This window comes from Dermacentor variabilis, chromosome 4, assembly GCF_050947875.1.
Source record: "Dermacentor variabilis isolate Ectoservices chromosome 4, ASM5094787v1, whole genome shotgun sequence".
NCBI lineage: Eukaryota > Metazoa > Arthropoda > Arachnida > Ixodida > Ixodidae > Dermacentor > Dermacentor variabilis.
The window spans coordinates 230216905-230236484 of NC_134571.1; the positions used below are offsets into that span (position 1 = coordinate 230216905).

General features: G+C 45.1%; 1 long non-coding RNA gene across 2 annotated transcripts in view; it reads right to left on the bottom strand.

Annotated features, from left to right (window-relative positions):
* Positions 1-2244: 2244 nt before the first annotated feature.
* LOC142580178 (uncharacterized) overlaps positions 2245-19580 on the bottom strand; it is a 200048-nt gene continuing 182712 nt past the window's right edge. For both annotated transcript variants that reach the window (XR_012827607.1, XR_012827608.1), the window contains exon 3: positions 2245-2377. This is a non-coding gene — a long non-coding RNA (uncharacterized LOC142580178). The remainder of the gene's footprint in view (positions 2378-19580) is intronic.

A 19580-nucleotide genomic window follows, 5' to 3' on the forward strand; every position in this document is an offset into this window, starting at 1 on the left:
ATGGCATGCAAGGAAGTGTTGAAAATATTGCATAGTTAATAAAACGCCTACACTATTATTAGGTGGGTTGATGCACTCGTTATGCAAGACGGAGGTGAGGCGTGCAGACAGGACACAAGAGTAGAGTATTTACAAGCAAACAACACGAGCGCCGCCCACTTCTCTACTCTTGTGTCCGGTCTGCACGCCTCACCTCTGTTTTGCATAATGAATCTTTACCAACTAGCTCAGCTTTCTGTCGTTCTAAGTCTCGATGCACTCGATTTCGTCCGCATTAGGCACTCGCCTCTTGATTACTTCGTCGCACAGAAATACTCGGCATCAGTCTGTTTTTCTGCTGTGGCCTTTGTAGAAGCATGATTGTTCAAAGTGCAACAATTAAACAGATTCATTGAGTTGCTTGTGGCTTCGCCAGTACAATTCCGGTGTGCTGGTCCGCCTGTCCAGCAATTTCCTACTGAAGGGAAACCTGCAAATAAAAACACCGCTCCGCATGTAGAAAAATACTGTACTGTGACGCTTCTCAAACGATTGTGATGCACCACAAGAGCTGCCTACTCGCGTGATATTCTCAACAAGGAGATACATTCGTTTACTTACATGTGAAGGTATATGCCAGAGCACTTCGGGACTTCGGTGGCACATAGGGCACGAGTGTGCCATAGCGTCCGATGTCGACGCGCGATCGCATGTCAAACCTAAACTGTACGAAACTACTACGCATCCAAAAAACAGATTCGAAACCGAAATTGGCGTCATCCTTTATTGCGTACATCGTGATTTACATAAGTCACGGACTTAGCGATCGCTTTCTGTAAACTTAATATTAACGCACCACCTTCATAAAGTCATCAGGTATGCGTTTTTAGATGACAAAGCATAAGGTGACCTGTACTTGTTTTCAGCGCTTTCAATAGTAATTGCGCTGGCCACAATGACCAGTAGCAACAGGGCGGCGCCATGGAGGTTCCCACTATAGAACACCATAGTTCCCACTTTTCCGGCCCAGCTTTTCCTCTAGAGTTGTTCTACTAACTCTATGCAACGCCTCCTATAACTAGTATATTATAGGAGGCGTTGCTCTATGCCGCTGGTGATGAGAGTACGTTGTTAGGCATGACGCCACGGCGCGTCCCCGCAGCCGGCAGCCAATAGCGTGGCGCTGCGGTTGCCATGCGTTGTCCCTTCTGGATGTTCCAAATACGCGGAAATCGCACGCTGAGAACACCGATAAACAGACAGTGCGACGCAACTCGAGAAATAATATGGGAACGTCCAAGAATGTAGAAGAAAAAAAAAGATTGAATCGTCGCGACGGCACATCACAGTCCCCGTAGGCGTCGAAGTCTCTACAATGAAATTATTTTTGAACAGCTCTGATAGCGCCAAGCTCTCAGCAGCGCACGTAAACCCCACAAACTTGCAGAGAATGAACGTGCGACTCGCTGCACAGGTGAGCGATTAAAAACAGTAATATGCCAAAATATAGAAGGTGGCTCTCTGTTGCTTTGTAAGTTTTTTCAACTACAACTGTTACACTTTGTTTGCCTTCCACAGCTGTTCAGCCGCAGTACTGCTATTGGATTGAAGTTATACAGGGCAGAAAGCGTTGAAGGCCTCCAAGACTCGGAAGGAACAGAAGCGTTTACAATGACAATGAATGACGTCTTTGATGCACTCAACACAAAGCATCCTGCAGAGGGAATACGAAAGGGCTCACCGAAGATTGAGGTACGGTTTAAGCCATTGTACATGACGTTTTAATGGAAGCCCTACAATTAGTGCAAACTATAAATTCATTTATTTGCGCAGATAATCAAGAAGTTTCTCGACCTGCTCAACATCACGGAACACAACTACCACCACCGAAACATGCTTATGTTTGCCTCGCGACAGACAACCGAAGCTTTGCGTGTTACGCTAATGTCGGTACTCGACATAATTGATGAGCTCCACGAAGCTGGTGTCCCCTACATACTGACAGTGAAGCTCAACCAAGATCCCCTAGAGGTAATGCGCAAATGCTTGTTGAAAATGTGGAGAGCTGTTGAATATTTAATGCATGCACAAACCGCAAATGCAAAGTTTGTCTTATCGTGATTACTTTTATTACTGCACCATTAAATTAAAAAGTGCGCAGGCGAAATCACTCACAGAATGCTTTCTTTATTCATTTCAGAAATTTTTCGGAGTTGTCCGTTCATTTCATGGCGACGATGACCACCCATCCGTAGTTCAATTCAGCCAGATTTATAGATTGTTGTCTTTGTTCACACCTGTGAAAAATGCAGCGAGAGGAAATTGCTCTGGCGCTCCCGATGGTGTACTGGTGTCTCTTCACGACAGCCTGGGGCAAAAGGCGTAGGCTGCTGCTGAGCTGAAAGGTGAAAGGTGAAAGAAGCTCTGTGGGATGAGTCTTTCAGTAGGCCACATGGATGACTTGGGCGACCACGGGTACCAGAAAGCAGGAACACAAGAAATGGTTGTCTACTACCTGGGTGGATATACATTGAAGAAAGTTACGAAATCCATGTCTTGCGAACGGTGTGTTAAATCACTGGAAAGTGCTTCTGTGCCACCAAGTGCGGGTGACCCACGACCCTCGCGTAGCCTTTTGACAGAGCTGAGGTCATTCAAGCCAGGGTGCTTACGTGAACCTTCTTTCAGAATGTTCACCGTCATCAAACACATAGAAGAAATAATTCGTCACACACTCGACAGTAACGCAATTTCTTGGTGACTTATTTTGGAGCATCGTGGACGGGTTAGACAAAGCATCTGTGCCGGCACTAGGATGTGACAATCATTATGAGGAGGTGACTGCTAATGTCATGAAGTTCTATCTTGTCATGCGCATGCACTTCTTTTCCAAAAAAATGAACAGTGAGGCATCGCTGACAGAACAGGTGCAAGCAGCCAGAAAGAGAGCAAAATTGCTTTGAGCAAAAGTAGCTCAAAATTACGTTTTTGTGCACAAAGTAAATAAAAAGTGTCACTGTGTTTGTTGTTTGTTTTGTTCGTTAAAAAGAAAATGAATTAAGCTTTGACCTAAATAAATATTTGTTCATATGTATTTAACTTCGTCCTTGTCACTGCTCACAGATCACTTCCAACTCATTTGCACGTCCCATAATATCCGCGGACAACTATAAAAAATACATGTGTCAATTAAATTTATTAGGCGAAGAAGCGTTGACGGGGGTGGATCAATTCACCACAGCGTTGTCTCAAGCGACTGCTGGGCGTGATGCGTTAATGTCCCTACGTCTGCACAGGCGCTCGATCGCCGTCTTTAATTAATACACATCTTAAGAATAAGCAGCAAAAAACAAAGCCCCCGCTCAAGGGAGCAGCGTAGCGCTTTTATAGGGAAAAAGTTGGTTGAAAAGCGGAATCGTAGTGCACGACCGCTCATTTGCGGTGTAGTTGCAGCCTCTAAAGACTAGCTAGACATGTCATTCAAAGGTCCTTGGCATAAAATATTGTTCAGCAGCCAAAACGCAGTCGTCAAAGAGCGAACGGCACAGGCCAGTTGGGGAAAACGACCCACCGCAGAGATGACATCGCAGGAGTAGCGCTGCGTGAGAGATGCGTCACTACAGCGCCGATAGTGCATAGACACCGTGAAGTCCCCGTTACTTACACGCGGCAGGTTTTTCACAAAACTCAGACTGCGGATGTAAACTACATTTACCGTCGGATAAGCGCCTACAGGCCTGTTGGTGTAAACGACGCGTCGCAGCAGGAGCAGACGACGCGCGGCGCATGACGAAAGACGCGACTGCAGCGCCGGTAGTTTCAGTGACACCCGTTTCGGCCACGTCGGCCAATGGGCTCGCATAGGGAGCTGTGAAACTGAAGTATGTCTAATGCCCCAACCACTGGCACGCGCTGGAAAGCTTCGGCGCGCGCCGAAGGGTCAAATGCCCCAACCACTGGCACGCGCTGGAAAGCTTCGGCGCGCGCCGAAGGGTCAAATGCGTCAAAGCGTCGGTCGGAAACGCGGCGAAGCGGAACGTCGCGCAGCGATTATGTCTACTGCCGATGCTAGAAGTTTGCCGACGCGCGGCGAAGCTGCGCCGGCGTGCACCAATGAGAGGCTGCGACGAGTCGCACGCGTCAACCAATCGAAGGCTGCGCAGCCTCCGGCTGCTATGCCTGTAATGGCCGCCCAAGCGGAGGCTCCGGCATCAACGATCGTCCGAGTTTTTTGGACGCACGACGCGCGCGACAGTGTTCCTAAAAGACAGTGTTGTAATAGTAGGCCGACAACGACACGACCGACCGACTGACGACAGTGGGTTGTGGCAGTGCGACGTGGATCCGAAGCGACTTCGAACGACGCCGCCTAATCCAACCTGCCCACTGGGTTCCGCCGGGCTCAGTGCGATCGTCTGCTAAAACAGCCAACCGAATCACGATTACCGCAACGTCTGTGCTTGTTGTGTGTGTATTTTGTTGTGCCCAAAACGAATGGAAACATGTTTACGAGTTCCGAAGTCTGGATAATCGGCACTCGCGTATCGCCGATGTTGTTTACGTTACGCGTAGGCCTAGCGGGTCCATCGAGTTCGTAACTGACGAGTGAACGAGGCCAGCTAAGAAACTCTGTCGAAGGAAGTGAATTTTCAGGTCCGTTTGGTGCTGCAGTGATTTAAAATATGGCACTCCTGACTTCGTGTGATGTGTGATGTGGTGAATGAACCGTGTGGAAGTTGGGTTGGTCAACCGCGGCGTGTTTCGTGTGGTGTCGGTTGACTCAAGTGTCACGGCCAAGCTCTGCGCTGTTTCCAGTGGTAAAGATAACTTCCGAAAGCGAAATACACTAGTAGACGAACTATTACAAGTACTTACATAATCAGCCGTGCCGCCTGTTTCAGCTGACACTGCGCTCTTCTATTCGGCATGTGAATCCAGTTCAGTACAAGTTCACTGTACTCATTCACTCACTTCTTTCTAGTGCGTCCGTCTTTTGGGCTAGTTGGGCATAAATCGCTCGTGTAGCAATCAAGAACACTGACGCACTGAAGCATACGTGACAATGCAGTCATGTTTGAGTCAGTGTGTCGTTAATAGTTGAGCACTGCAAAAAGAAATTATCTGTTTGCAACGTGTGCCCTGTGTGCAGTGCATAGCAGGACCTGCATCATGCAAGACCTATGCGTGTAGCAGCGTATACCACGATTGCTTCGATGCCTGCTTCAGAAGCAGCAAGTACTGAGTCAATGAAATTGTAATTGATTTTTTATCTCACTTTTTGCTTATGGAAAGTGTAGATGGTGTGAGTGCATTGTGGGGAAGGTGAAAAGGTGTCGTCAGTGTTTTGTGCAGTCAGTATGCTTAAACTGCTGGAATCCCTTCAGCTTCTACTAAAATGTTTCTTGCTGCGATACTATAAATTGTAGTCAGGACAAAGATCTACTCAAAACCAAGTTACTAATGCATCTGCGCAGAATGTGTTTTATTAACAAGTTAACGCTTCCACAACAACAATATGCCGATGCACAGCATATGTGCTTACAATAAATACATTCCGTAAAGGTGAACGACTGGGATCAAACTTTGTAGTAGCACCGTAAAAAGTGCTGCCATGCGTATCAGCCACAACGAAACTGCTGCACGTCCAACCTTCTTCCTTGGAGGCACTTCTATAAAGACTGTTCGGGCCCTTCCCATTCTGGGTGTAGCATTTAGCTGTTCTCTCAACTTTTCCGCATATGTCACCAGCACTGTATGTAAGCACCAGCCCTTTCTTGGGTTTGTGTCGCGTCTCCCTTCCCTGATGACCTAAGGTTTTCCGAGCACTCTACACTTCTATCATTCTGTCACGACTTGAGTACTGCTCATCAGTATAGTTCCCGTACCAAACTCGCGACGCTAACAAACTCAAGCTTGTTGAGCGCCGGACAATACGCACCCTTTACTCCCGTCTTTTCGGTTGTCACAAGCTCATGCCAGCCTTGGAGGATTGTCTCAAACCCCTCAAGTAGCACACCCTGCAATACCAGCGCAACATTGCACTAGTCTATACTGCGGGGTGCTTGACGACTCTCTGGACAGCACTAATATTTCTTCAGTTCGTCTGAACAAGTGGTCAGCACAGTCTGAGCCCTCATCGCGCCTCTATGGCCCGACACCACAACACCATGATTATATCTGGCATGCAGAGCTTTCCCTCCACCCCCCTGGCGATTTGGATTCTCCTTCCTTGGAACCAGACTGAATTGGCACTCGTGTGTGTTGTGCACCTGTGAAATGTGTGCGTGTGTGCCGTGCTGTGTTATTGAGCAAGTGTGTGTGCACATGGAGAGGAAGGAAGTGTCTTCTGCATCCTGCAAATTCCTGCTCTAGATGGCTGGTTATCAGATGCTCTAACATACAGGCATCAGCCTTCTTTTTAGTCTAGTGTGCCAAGTTACCACTAAGATTATTATTGTTGTTATTATTATTATTGTTATTATTAGAATCATCACTTTGACCACGTTGATTGTGTTGAAGCCAGCGTGACACATAATTCAAAATATTTCTGGAGCTTTGTGGGCTCTCCCTTGTAAAAAGAGTGCCAAAGATGTACGTCTTCTTCATGAAAATAGTGGTGTTGTCTCGAACACTGCTGATGCCTTTGCAGAACATTTCTGTTTGCTATATGGTGTGAAATATGCTTCAAGTAACCTTCCTTCTCAGTCTGGCGCAGTGTATGCTAACAGTCAATGAAAACCTCGTTTCCAAGTATATGAAGTGCCTTAAACTTTGCCTTAAACTTTCCCTTTCTTGTGGTGCTGATGGTATTTCCTCCACAGAGCTTAACCCTTTGAGACGCTGTCTACACAATTGGGCACAGCAGGAGCGTGCATCAATAGCAAAAGCACTGATGAAAGTAATGGTATTTAATATGTGTTTCATACATCTTGAAACACTTATTATTGGAACTGTGCTGCAATTTTGAATAATGTGCAGAATGTTTTAACAAAATTAGTGGGAAGGTAGACGGCTGGGTGTTGTTACTCTGTGTCAGTACGTTGTATGTAGCGAGTTCACTTCTTTCATTGTTTTTTACAATGTCGTGCACCAGGCATAATTGTCAAGTGGCTGGATAAGTGCTTTTCAAGCTTTTCAAAACACGATATAGTACATGTTCTCATATTTTGTGTTCCTGTAGTGAGTTTTCGCATGGAGTCGAAATTTTGTAAACTTGACAAAACTCGCTAAACAATTGAAAATTCTTAATATTTGCTGCAGCTGTACACTTTCTACGATTCTGAGTATGCAAGAGATGTGGTGAAAGCAACTTTTCAATCAACGAGATAAAGTGGTGTCTGAAAGGGTTAAGACGTATGGAAGCATACTTGTTCCTCGTTCTCACAAGCATCTTCAATAGTTCCCTAAAGTCTAGTACCTCTTCTAGCACTCGGAAGGTAGCATGAGCATTGCCCATGCACAAATCAGGTGCTGGATGTGCAGTTACTAACTGCCGACCTATATCTATCCTCTTCAGTGCGTCAGGTGTTTGAATCGGTATGGGATTCCTCGCCTTCTGTTAGTGCTAAGAGCATTTTAATAAATGAACAGCATGACTTTGTGTGCCGACAACTTAAAACTATTTCAGACTGTCAACAGTGTTCACCACTGCATCGACTTCCAAAAAGACATTTTTTCACTCTCAAACTGGTGCAGAAAAAATACGTACTCTTAAATGCTTCCAACACTAGGGCATTAAGTTATATGCACAAAACGCACCATGTGAAATTTTGATACACCCTACGTGATGCTCCACTCCTTAGGGTCGATGAAATGAAAGATCTTGGTGTGTACTTCGACAAAATGCTAAGCTTCTCTTCACATAGATAATTACACAAGATGCCCTTCACGCTCTTGGAATTGCTTGCCGTATATTGCATGATTTCCACTCACCTGTTGTGTTTCTGAAATTCTGCTGTGTGCCTCCAACTACTAGAGTATGCCTCTGTAGGAGGGGGGTGCAATGAGCAAATCTAATTCTGACCTCATTGAACGCATCCAGAATAAAATGATGTCTATCTTCAAGCACCACTTTTGCCATTCTGGCGACCACAGTTGAGCCTTCTCAAATATACTTCAACTCGCACCTCTAGATTCAAGTCTTAATTAATCGCACCTTTTGTTCCTGTATAAGGTGGTCCATGACATTATACATTCCTTAAAGCTCGTTAAGTGCACCAGTACAAAGGCTCTCTAGCTGTTCCTGGGCACTACAATGAAAATTTGAATGATTGATTATTATCGTAATATAAAATTGTGCTTTTTAAGTATGTACTAGTATACTATTTTAGTGCAGTAGCTTTTGTGCAATTAAAAAAAGGGCATGAATTAAGAAGTGAGAGAGAAAATGATAAATGAAAGGTAGGGAGGTTAGGAGGCACGATGGATGCTGACCTTGTTAGAGAAGGACGCCTGTGGTCGTCGTTCTGGCATGAATTGGGAAAGTGCAATAATATGCTATGTGCCTGATCATATGCATTGTGCTATTAATTTCTTCTGAGTTTTAATAATGGCTGGCTACTGTATGCAGTTTTGTGCAATAAAATATGCCTCAGCAATTATTGCGTGCCTCGCAGAACAAATTGATTATATCTTTCTCAGTCAAGACATCATAGCAGGCTGAAAACAATAAACTGCAATTTTTCTTTTTGTGGTGACGAAGTGTATAAATTGTGAAAATAACCTGTTTATATATTTCTTATACTATGCAAATGAGCTGCTCCCATGCATGTGAATAAGTGCTTCAATAGTACGACTTGGCAAAGGGCAACAAAAGACTCCTATTAAAACCCTCTAATTCTCAAGCTTGTATTATCTGACGGTATGTCATTTCATTAATGTAAAGAAAGGCAAACTTGATATGTGGAAACCAGTTACAATAGAACATGGCCCTTACACTGTGAAAATGTTTTGTAGCAATAAACTCGATGTGAAGGCCTCCAGATGCGGTGTTGATGCATCAAAACAACCTAGAATAATAGAGGTGCTCCATGGGCTAGATTTGGCAGAATCAAGAATTGGGGGGAGACAAGATACGAATTACATACATTTTAGCTATTCTAGTTTTTTTTTTTTTTTTTGTGAGTGCTACAGGTGTTTCAATTCTGTTTTGCTGATTTTCTCAGAAGCCATTTTTTCACGTTTCTCTCATGCACCAACAAGCATAATTATATTGACACGGATGCTTTATCTGTATCCGGTTACCGTATTTCACCGGCTAAAAAATGTTAAAACGTTATCGCTCGGTGCAGGATGCGCCTGAACGTATCGGAAGTTTCGCGAATGTTATCGATGGTTCTGTCTGTTGTCGACGAACCTTGCTAATCTGATTGCATACGCGACACGAGTTGTGTTGTAGTTTCTGGAAGGCGCGCGGGCACCAGCGAATAGGCTGTAACTTTCGACGACTGACGTATGCAAACCGACGCGCTTGACCCGCAGATGAGATTTTCTACGATTGCCGACATTGCTCGCCGCTATCGTTGCCATTGAGCCGGCACTATTTATTTACCGTCACTACTACGTGGCAATATTTCCAACACAGATTCTTTTCAGTTATACCATTGCACGCCTAATTCTTACATAGTTGGCTGTGCAATAAGCTACCAAAAAATGAAATGGTACAACAGTTTTTGATATATGGCATCGTCGTGCAGGTGTTTGCAAAGCGATCTTGCAGACAGACGACGCGCGAGCGCTGATGTCGATATTTTGTACACTATTGTTACTTCAAAAATAAAAACGAACTGTTGCGGCAGGTGTATATTCATTATGCAAACGTGTTTTTTGTATCTAAAAGCACATACAGATCACAACCTTATTGTTTCAAGCTTAGTTTAGAGCAGGCTGTTTTAGGCCGGACTTTGACGGATGAAGACGGAATAGTCCAGCAACAGTGCGCCGCAGCCGAGGAGCGAGCTTCGGCGCGCGTCGGAGCTTGTCTCCAGTGGTTGCGCGCCCTTTCCCTCCAGCCGAAGCGAAGCGACGCGTTCGCTTGCCAGCGCGCGCCGAAGCTTTCGGCGCGTGCCAGTGGTTGGGGCAAAATGCGTCAAAGCGTCGGTCGGAAACGCGGCGAAGCGGAACGTCGCGCAGCGATTATGTCTACTGCCGATGCTAGAAGTTTGCCGACGCGCGGCGAAGCTGCGCCGGCGTGCACCAATGAGAGGCTGCGACGAGTCGCACGCGTCAACCAATCGAAGGCTGCGCAGCCTCCGGCTGCTATGCCTGTAATGGCCGCCCAAGCGGAGGCTCCGGCATCAACGATCGTCCGAGTTTTTTGGACGCACGACGCGCGCGACAGTGTTCCTAAAAGACAGTGTTGTAATAGTAGGCCGACAACGACACAACCGACCGACCGACGACAGTGGGTTGTGGCAGTGCGACGTGGATCCGAAGCGACTTCGAACGACGCCGCCTAATCCAACCTGCCCACTGGGTTCCGCCGGGCTCAGTGCGATCGTCTGCTAAAACAGCCAACCGAATCACGATTACCGCAACGTCTGTGCTTGTTGTGTGTGTATTTTGTTGTGCCCAAAACGAATGGAAACATGTTTACGAGTTCCGAAGTCTGGATAATCGGCACTCGCGTATCGCCGATGTTGTTTACGTTACGCGTAGGCCTAGCGGGTCCATCGAGTTCGTAACTGACGAGTGAACGAGGCCAGCTAAGAAACTCTGTCGAAGGAAGTGAATTTTCAGGTCCGTTTGGTGCTGCAGTGATTTAAAATATGGCACTCCTGACTTCGTGTGATGTGTGATGTGGTGAATGAACCGTGTGGAAGTTGGGTTGGTCAACCGCGGCGTGTTTCGTGTGGTGTCGGTTGACTCAAGTGTCACGGCCAAGCTCTGCGCTGTTTCCAGTGGTAAAGATAACTTCCGAAAGCGAAATACACTAGTAGACGAACTATTACAAGTACTTACATAATCAGCCGTGCCGCCTGTTTCAGCTGACACTGCGCTCTTCTATTCGGCATGTGAATCCAGTTCAGTACAAGTTCACTGTACTCATTCACTCACTTCTTTCTAGTGCGTCCGTCTTTTGGGCTAGTTGGGCATAAATCGCTCGTGTAGCAATCAAGAACACTGACGCACTGAAGCATACGTGACAATGCAGTCATGTTTGAGTCAGTGTGTCGTTAATAGTTGAGCACTGCAAAAAGAAATTATCTGTTTGCAACGTGTGCCCTGTGTGCAGTGCATAGCAGGACCTGCATCATGCAAGACCTATGCGTGTAGCAGCGTATACCACGATTGCTTCGATGCCTGCTTCAGAAGCAGCAAGTACTGAGTCAATGAAATTGTAATTGATTTTTTATCTCACTTTTTGCTTATGGAAAGTGTAGATGGTGTGAGTGCATTGTGGGGAAGGTGAAAAGGTGTCGTCAGTGTTTTGTGCAGTCAGTATGCTTAAACTGCTGGAATCCCTTCAGCTTCTACTAAAATGTTTCTTGCTGCGATACTATAAATTGTAGTCAGGACAAAGATCTACTCAAAACCAAGTTACTAATGCATCTGCGCAGAATGTGTTTTATTAACAAGTTAACGCTTCCACAACAACAATATGCCGATGCACAGCATATGTGCTTACAATAAATACATTCCGTAAAGGTGAACGACTGGGATCAAACTTTGTAGTAGCACCGTAAAAAGTGCTGCCATGCGTATCAGCCACAACGAAACTGCTGCACGTCCAACCTTCTTCCTTGGAGGCACTTCTATAAAGACTGTTCGGGCCCTTCCCATTCTGGGTGTAGCATTTAGCTGTTCTCTCAACTTTTCCGCATATGTCACCAGCACTGTATGTAAGCACCAGCCCTTTCTTGGGTTTGTGTCGCGTCTCCCTTCCCTGATGACCTAAGGTTTTCCGAGCACTCTACACTTCTATCATTCTGTCACGACTTGAGTACTGCTCATCAGTATAGTTCCCGTACCAAACTCGCGACGCTAACAAACTCAAGCTTGTTGAGCGCCGGACAATACGCACCCTTTACTCCCGTCTTTTCGGTTGTCACAAGCTCATGCCAGCCTTGGAGGATTGTCTCAAACCCCTCAAGTAGCACACCCTGCAATACCAGCGCAACATTGCACTAGTCTATACTGCGGGGTGCTTGACGACTCTCTGGACAGCACTAATATTTCTTCAGTTCGTCTGAACAAGTGGTCAGCACAGTCTGAGCCCTCATCGCGCCTCTATGGCCCGACACCACAACACCATGATTATATCTGGCATGCAGAGCTTTCCCTCCACCCCCCTGGCGATTTGGATTCTCCTTCCTTGGAACCAGACTGAATTGGCACTCGTGTGTGTTGTGCACCTGTGAAATGTGTGCGTGTGTGCCGTGCTGTGTTATTGAGCAAGTGTGTGTGCACATGGAGAGGAAGGAAGTGTCTTCTGCATCCTGCAAATTCCTGCTCTAGATGGCTGGTTATCAGATGCTCTAACATACAGGCATCAGCCTTCTTTTTAGTCTAGTGTGCCAAGTTACCACTAAGATTATTATTGTTGTTATTATTATTATTGTTATTATTAGAATCATCACTTTGACCACGTTGATTGTGTTGAAGCCAGCGTGACACATAATTCAAAATATTTCTGGAGCTTTGTGGGCTCTCCCTTGTAAAAAGAGTGCCAAAGATGTACGTCTTCTTCATGAAAATAGTGGTGTTGTCTCGAACACTGCTGATGCCTTTGCAGAACATTTCTGTTTGCTATATGGTGTGAAATATGCTTCAAGTAACCTTCCTTCTCAGTCTGGCGCAGTGTATGCTAACAGTCAATGAAAACCTCGTTTCCAAGTATATGAAGTGCCTTAAACTTTGCCTTAAACTTTCCCTTTCTTGTGGTGCTGATGGTATTTCCTCCACAGAGCTTAACCCTTTGAGACGCTGTCTACACAATTGGGCACAGCAGGAGCGTGCATCAATAGCAAAAGCACTGATGAAAGTAATGGTATTTAATATGTGTTTCATACATCTTGAAACACTTATTATTGGAACTGTGCTGCAATTTTGAATAATGTGCAGAATGTTTTAACAAAATTAGTGGGAAGGTAGACGGCTGGGTGTTGTTACTCTGTGTCAGTACGTTGTATGTAGCGAGTTCACTTCTTTCATTGTTTTTTACAATGTCGTGCACCAGGCATAATTGTCAAGTGGCTGGATAAGTGCTTTTCAAGCTTTTCAAAACACGATATAGTACATGTTCTCATATTTTGTGTTCCTGTAGTGAGTTTTCGCATGGAGTCGAAATTTTGTAAACTTGACAAAACTCGCTAAACAATTGAAAATTCTTAATATTTGCTGCAGCTGTACACTTTCTACGATTCTGAGTATGCAAGAGATGTGGTGAAAGCAACTTTTCAATCAACGAGATAAAGTGGTGTCTGAAAGGGTTAAGACGTATGGAAGCATACTTGTTCCTCGTTCTCACAAGCATCTTCAATAGTTCCCTAAAGTCTAGTACCTCTTCTAGCACTCGGAAGGTAGCATGAGCATTGCCCATGCACAAATCAGGTGCTGGATGTGCAGTTACTAACTGCCGACCTATATCTATCCTCTTCAGTGCGTCAGGTGTTTGAATCGGTATGGGATTCCTCGCCTTCTGTTAGTGCTAAGAGCATTTTAATAAATGAACAGCATGACTTTGTGTGCCGACAACTTAAAACTATTTCAGACTGTCAACAGTGTTCACCACTGCATCGACTTCCAAAAAGACATTTTTTCACTCTCAAACTGGTGCAGAAAAAATACGTACTCTTAAATGCTTCCAACACTAGGGCATTAAGTTATATGCACAAAACGCACCATGTGAAATTTTGATACACCCTACGTGATGCTCCACTCCTTAGGGTCGATGAAATGAAAGATCTTGGTGTGTACTTCGACAAAATGCTAAGCTTCTCTTCACATAGATAATTACACAAGATGCCCTTCACGCTCTTGGAATTGCTTGCCGTATATTGCATGATTTCCACTCACCTGTTGTGTTTCTGAAATTCTGCTGTGTGCCTCCAACTACTAGAGTATGCCTCTGTAGGAGGGGGGTGCAATGAGCAAATCTAATTCTGACCTCATTGAACGCATCCAGAATAAAATGATGTCTATCTTCAAGCACCACTTTTGCCATTCTGGCGACCACAGTTGAGCCTTCTCAAATATACTTCAACTCGCACCTCTAGATTCAAGTCTTAATTAATCGCACCTTTTGTTCCTGTATAAGGTGGTCCATGACATTATACATTCCTTAAAGCTCGTTAAGTGCACCAGTACAAAGGCTCTCTAGCTGTTCCTGGGCACTACAATGAAAATTTGAATGATTGATTATTATCGTAATATAAAATTGTGCTTTTTAAGTATGTACTAGTATACTATTTTAGTGCAGTAGCTTTTGTGCAATTAAAAAAAGGGCATGAATTAAGAAGTGAGAGAGAAAATGATAAATGAAAGGTAGGGAGGTTAGGAGGCACGATGGATGCTGACCTTGTTAGAGAAGGACGCCTGTGGTCGTCGTTCTGGCATGAATTGGGAAAGTGCAATAATATGCTATGTGCCTGATCATATGCATTGTGCTATTAATTTCTTCTGAGTTTTAATAATGGCTGGCTACTGTATGCAGTTTTGTGCAATAAAATATGCCTCAGCAATTATTGCGTGCCTCGCAGAACAAATTGATTATATCTTTCTCAGTCAAGACATCATAGCAGGCTGAAAACAATAAACTGCAATTTTTCTTTTTGTGGTGACGAAGTGTATAAATTGTGAAAATAACCTGTTTATATATTTCTTATACTATGCAAATGAGCTGCTCCCATGCATGTGAATAAGTGCTTCAATAGTACGACTTGGCAAAGGGCAACAAAAGACTCCTATTAAAACCCTCTAATTCTCAAGCTTGTATTATCTGACGGTATGTCATTTCATTAATGTAAAGAAAGGCAAACTTGATATGTGGAAACCAGTTACAATAGAACATGGCCCTTACACTGTGAAAATGTTTTGTAGCAATAAACTCGATGTGAAGGCCTCCAGATGCGGTGTTGATGCATCAAAACAACCTAGAATAATAGAGGTGCTCCATGGGCTAGATTTGGCAGAATCAAGAATTGGGGGGAGACAAGATACGAATTACATACATTTTAGCTATTCTAGTTTTTTTTTTTTTTTTGTGAGTGCTACAGGTGTTTCAATTCTGTTTTGCTGATTTTCTCAGAAGCCATTTTTTCACGTTTCTCTCATGCACCAACAAGCATAATTATATTGACACGGATGCTTTATCTGTATCCGGTTACCGTATTTCACCGGCTAAAAAATGTTAAAACGTTATCGCTCGGTGCAGGATGCGCCTGAACGTATCGGAAGTTTCGCGAATGTTATCGATGGTTCTGTCTGTTGTCGACGAACCTTGCTAATCTGATTGCATACGCGACACGAGTTGTGTTGTAGTTTCTGGAAGGCGCGCGGGCACCAGCGAATAGGCTGTAACTTTCGACGACTGACGTATGCAAACCGACGCGCTTGACCCGCAGATGAGATTTTCTACGATTGCCGACATTGCTCGCCGCTATCGTTGCCATTGAGCCGGCACTATTTATTTACCGTCACTACTACGTGGCAATATTTCCAACACAGATTCTTTTCAGTTATACCATTGCACGCCTAATTCTTACATAGTTGGCTGTGCAATAAGCTACCAAAAAATGAAATGGTACAACAGTTTTTGATATATGGCATCGTCGTGCAGGTGTTTGCAAAGCGATCTTGCAGACAGACGACGCGCGAGCGCTGATGTCGATATTTTGTACACTATTGTTACTTCAAAAATAAAAACGAACTGTTGCGGCAGGTGTATATTCATTATGCAAACGTGTTTTTTGTATCTAAAAGCACATACAGATCACAACCTTATTGTTTCAAGCTTAGTTTAGAGCAGGCTGTTTTAGGCCGGACTTTGACGGATGAAGACGGAATAGTCCAGCAACAGTGCGCCGCAGCCGAGGAGCGAGCTTCGGCGCGCGTCGGAGCTTGTCTCCAGTGGTTGCGCGCCCTTTCCCTCCAGCCGAAGCGAAGCGACGCGTTCGCTTGCCAGCGCGCGCCGAAGCTTTCGGCGCGTGCCAGTGGTTGGGGCAAAATGCGTCAAAGCGTCGGTCGGAAACGCGGCGAAGCGGAACGTCGCGCAGCGATTATGTCTACTGCCGATGCTAGAAGTTTGCCGACGCGCGGCGAAGCTGCGCCGGCGTGCACCAATGAGAGGCTGCGACGAGTCGCACGCGTCAACCAATCGAAGGCTGCGCAGCCTCCGGCTGCTATGCCTGTAATGGCCGCCCAAGCGGAGGCTCCGGCATCAACGATCGTCCGAGTTTTTTGGACGCACGACGCGCGCGACAGTGTTCCTAAAAGACAGTGTTGTAATAGTAGGCCGACAACGACACAACCGACCGACCGACGACAGTGGGTTGTGGCAGTGCGACGTGGATCCGAAGCGACTTCGAACGACGCCGCCTAATCCAACCTGCCCACTGGGTTCCGCCGGGCTCAGTGCGATCGTCTGCTAAAACAGCCAACCGAATCACGATTACCGCAACGTCTGTGCTTGTTGTGTGTGTATTTTGTTGTGCCCAAAACGAATGGAAACATGTTTACGAGTTCCGAAGTCTGGATAATCGGCACTCGCGTATCGCCGATGTTGTTTACGTTACGCGTAGGCCTAGCGGGTCCATCGAGTTCGTAACTGACGAGTGAACGAGGCCAGCTAAGAAACTCTGTCGAAGGAAGTGAATTTTCAGGTCCGTTTGGTGCTGCAGTGATTTAAAATATGGCACTCCTGACTTCGTGTGATGTGTGATGTGGTGAATGAACCGTGTGGAAGTTGGGTTGGTCAACCGCGGCGTGTTTCGTGTGGTGTCGGTTGACTCAAGTGTCACGGCCAAGCTCTGCGCTGTTTCCAGTGGTAAAGATAACTTCCGAAAGCGAAATACACTAGTAGACGAACTATTACAAGTACTTACATAATCAGCCGTGCCGCCTGTTTCAGCTGACACTGCGCTCTTCTATTCGGCATGTGAATCCAGTTCAGTACAAGTTCACTGTACTCATTCACTCACTTCTTTCTAGTGCGTCCGTCTTTTGGGCTAGTTGGGCATAAATCGCTCGTGTAGCAATCAAGAACACTGACGCACTGAAGCATACGTGACAATGCAGTCATGTTTGAGTCAGTGTGTCGTTAATAGTTGAGCACTGCAAAAAGAAATTATCTGTTTGCAACGTGTGCCCTGTGTGCAGTGCATAGCAGGACCTGCATCATGCAAGACCTATGCGTGTAGCAGCGTATACCACGATTGCTTCGATGCCTGCTTCAGAAGCAGCAAGTACTGAGTCAATGAAATTGTAATTGATTTTTTATCTCACTTTTTGCTTATGGAAAGTGTAGATGGTGTGAGTGCATTGTGGGGAAGGTGAAAAGGTGTCGTCAGTGTTTTGTGCAGTCAGTATGCTTAAACTGCTGGAATCCCTTCAGCTTCTACTAAAATGTTTCTTGCTGCGATACTATAAATTGTAGTCAGGACAAAGATCTACTCAAAACCAAGTTACTAATGCATCTGCGCAGAATGTGTTTTATTAACAAGTTAACGCTTCCACAACAACAATATGCCGATGCACAGCATATGTGCTTACAATAAATACATTCCGTAAAGGTGAACGACTGGGATCAAACTTTGTAGTAGCACCGTAAAAAGTGCTGCCATGCGTATCAGCCACAACGAAACTGCTGCACGTCCAACCTTCTTCCTTGGAGGCACTTCTATAAAGACTGTTCGGGCCCTTCCCATTCTGGGTGTAGCATTTAGCTGTTCTCTCAACTTTTCCGCATATGTCACCAGCACTGTATGTAAGCACCAGCCCTTTCTTGGGTTTGTGTCGCGTCTCCCTTCCCTGATGACCTAAGGTTTTCCGAGCACTCTACACTTCTATCATTCTGTCACGACTTGAGTACTGCTCATCAGTATAGTTCCCGTACCAAACTCGCGACGCTAACAAACTCAAGCTTGTTGAGCGCCGGACAATACGCACCCTTTACTCCCGTCTTTTCGGTTGTCACAAGCTCATGCCAGCCTTGGAGGATTGTCTCAAACCCCTCAAGTAGCACACCCTGCAATACCAGCGCAACATTGCACTAGTCTATACTGCGGGGTGCTTGACGACTCTCTGGACAGCACTAATATTTCTTCAGTTCGTCTGAACAAGTGGTCAGCACAGTCTGAGCCCTCATCGCGCCTCTATGGCCCGACACCACAACACCATGATTATATCTGGCATGCAGAGCTTTCCCTCCACCCCCCTGGCGATTTGGATTCTCCTTCCTTGGAACCAGACTGAATTGGCACTCGTGTGTGTTGTGCACCTGTGAAATGTGTGCGTGTGTGCCGTGCTGTGTTATTGAGCAAGTGTGTGTGCACATGGAGAGGAAGGAAGTGTCTTCTGCATCCTGCAAATTCCTGCTCTAGATGGCTGGTTATCAGATGCTCTAACATACAGGCATCAGCCTTCTTTTTAGTCTAGTGTGCCAAGTTACCACTAAGATTATTATTGTTGTTATTATTATTATTGTTATTATTAGAATCATCACTTTGACCACGTTGATTGTGTTGAAGCCAGCGTGACACATAATTCAAAATATTTCTGGAGCTTTGTGGGCTCTCCCTTGTAAAAAGAGTGCCAAAGATGTACGTCTTCTTCATGAAAATAGTGGTGTTGTCTCGAACACTGCTGATGCCTTTGCAGAACATTTCTGTTTGCTATATGGTGTGAAATATGCTTCAAGTAACCTTCCTTCTCAGTCTGGCGCAGTGTATGCTAACAGTCAATGAAAACCTCGTTTCCAAGTATATGAAGTGCCTTAAACTTTGCCTTAAACTTTCCCTTTCTTGTGGTGCTGATGGTATTTCCTCCACAGAGCTTAACCCTTTGAGACGCTGTCTACACAATTGGGCACAGCAGGAGCGTGCATCAATAGCAAAAGCACTGATGAAAGTAATGGTATTTAATATGTGTTTCATACATCTTGAAACACTTATTATTGGAACTGTGCTGCAATTTTGAATAATGTGCAGAATGTTTTAACAAAATTAGTGGGAAGGTAGACGGCTGGGTGTTGTTACTCTGTGTCAGTACGTTGTATGTAGCGAGTTCACTTCTTTCATTGTTTTTTACAATGTCGTGCACCAGGCATAATTGTCAAGTGGCTGGATAAGTGCTTTTCAAGCTTTTCAAAACACGATATAGTACATGTTCTCATATTTTGTGTTCCTGTAGTGAGTTTTCGCATGGAGTCGAAATTTTGTAAACTTGACAAAACTCGCTAAACAATTGAAAATTCTTAATATTTGCTGCAGCTGTACACTTTCTACGATTCTGAGTATGCAAGAGATGTGGTGAAAGCAACTTTTCAATCAACGAGATAAAGTGGTGTCTGAAAGGGTTAAGACGTATGGAAGCATACTTGTTCCTCGTTCTCACAAGCATCTTCAATAGTTCCCTAAAGTCTAGTACCTCTTCTAGCACTCGGA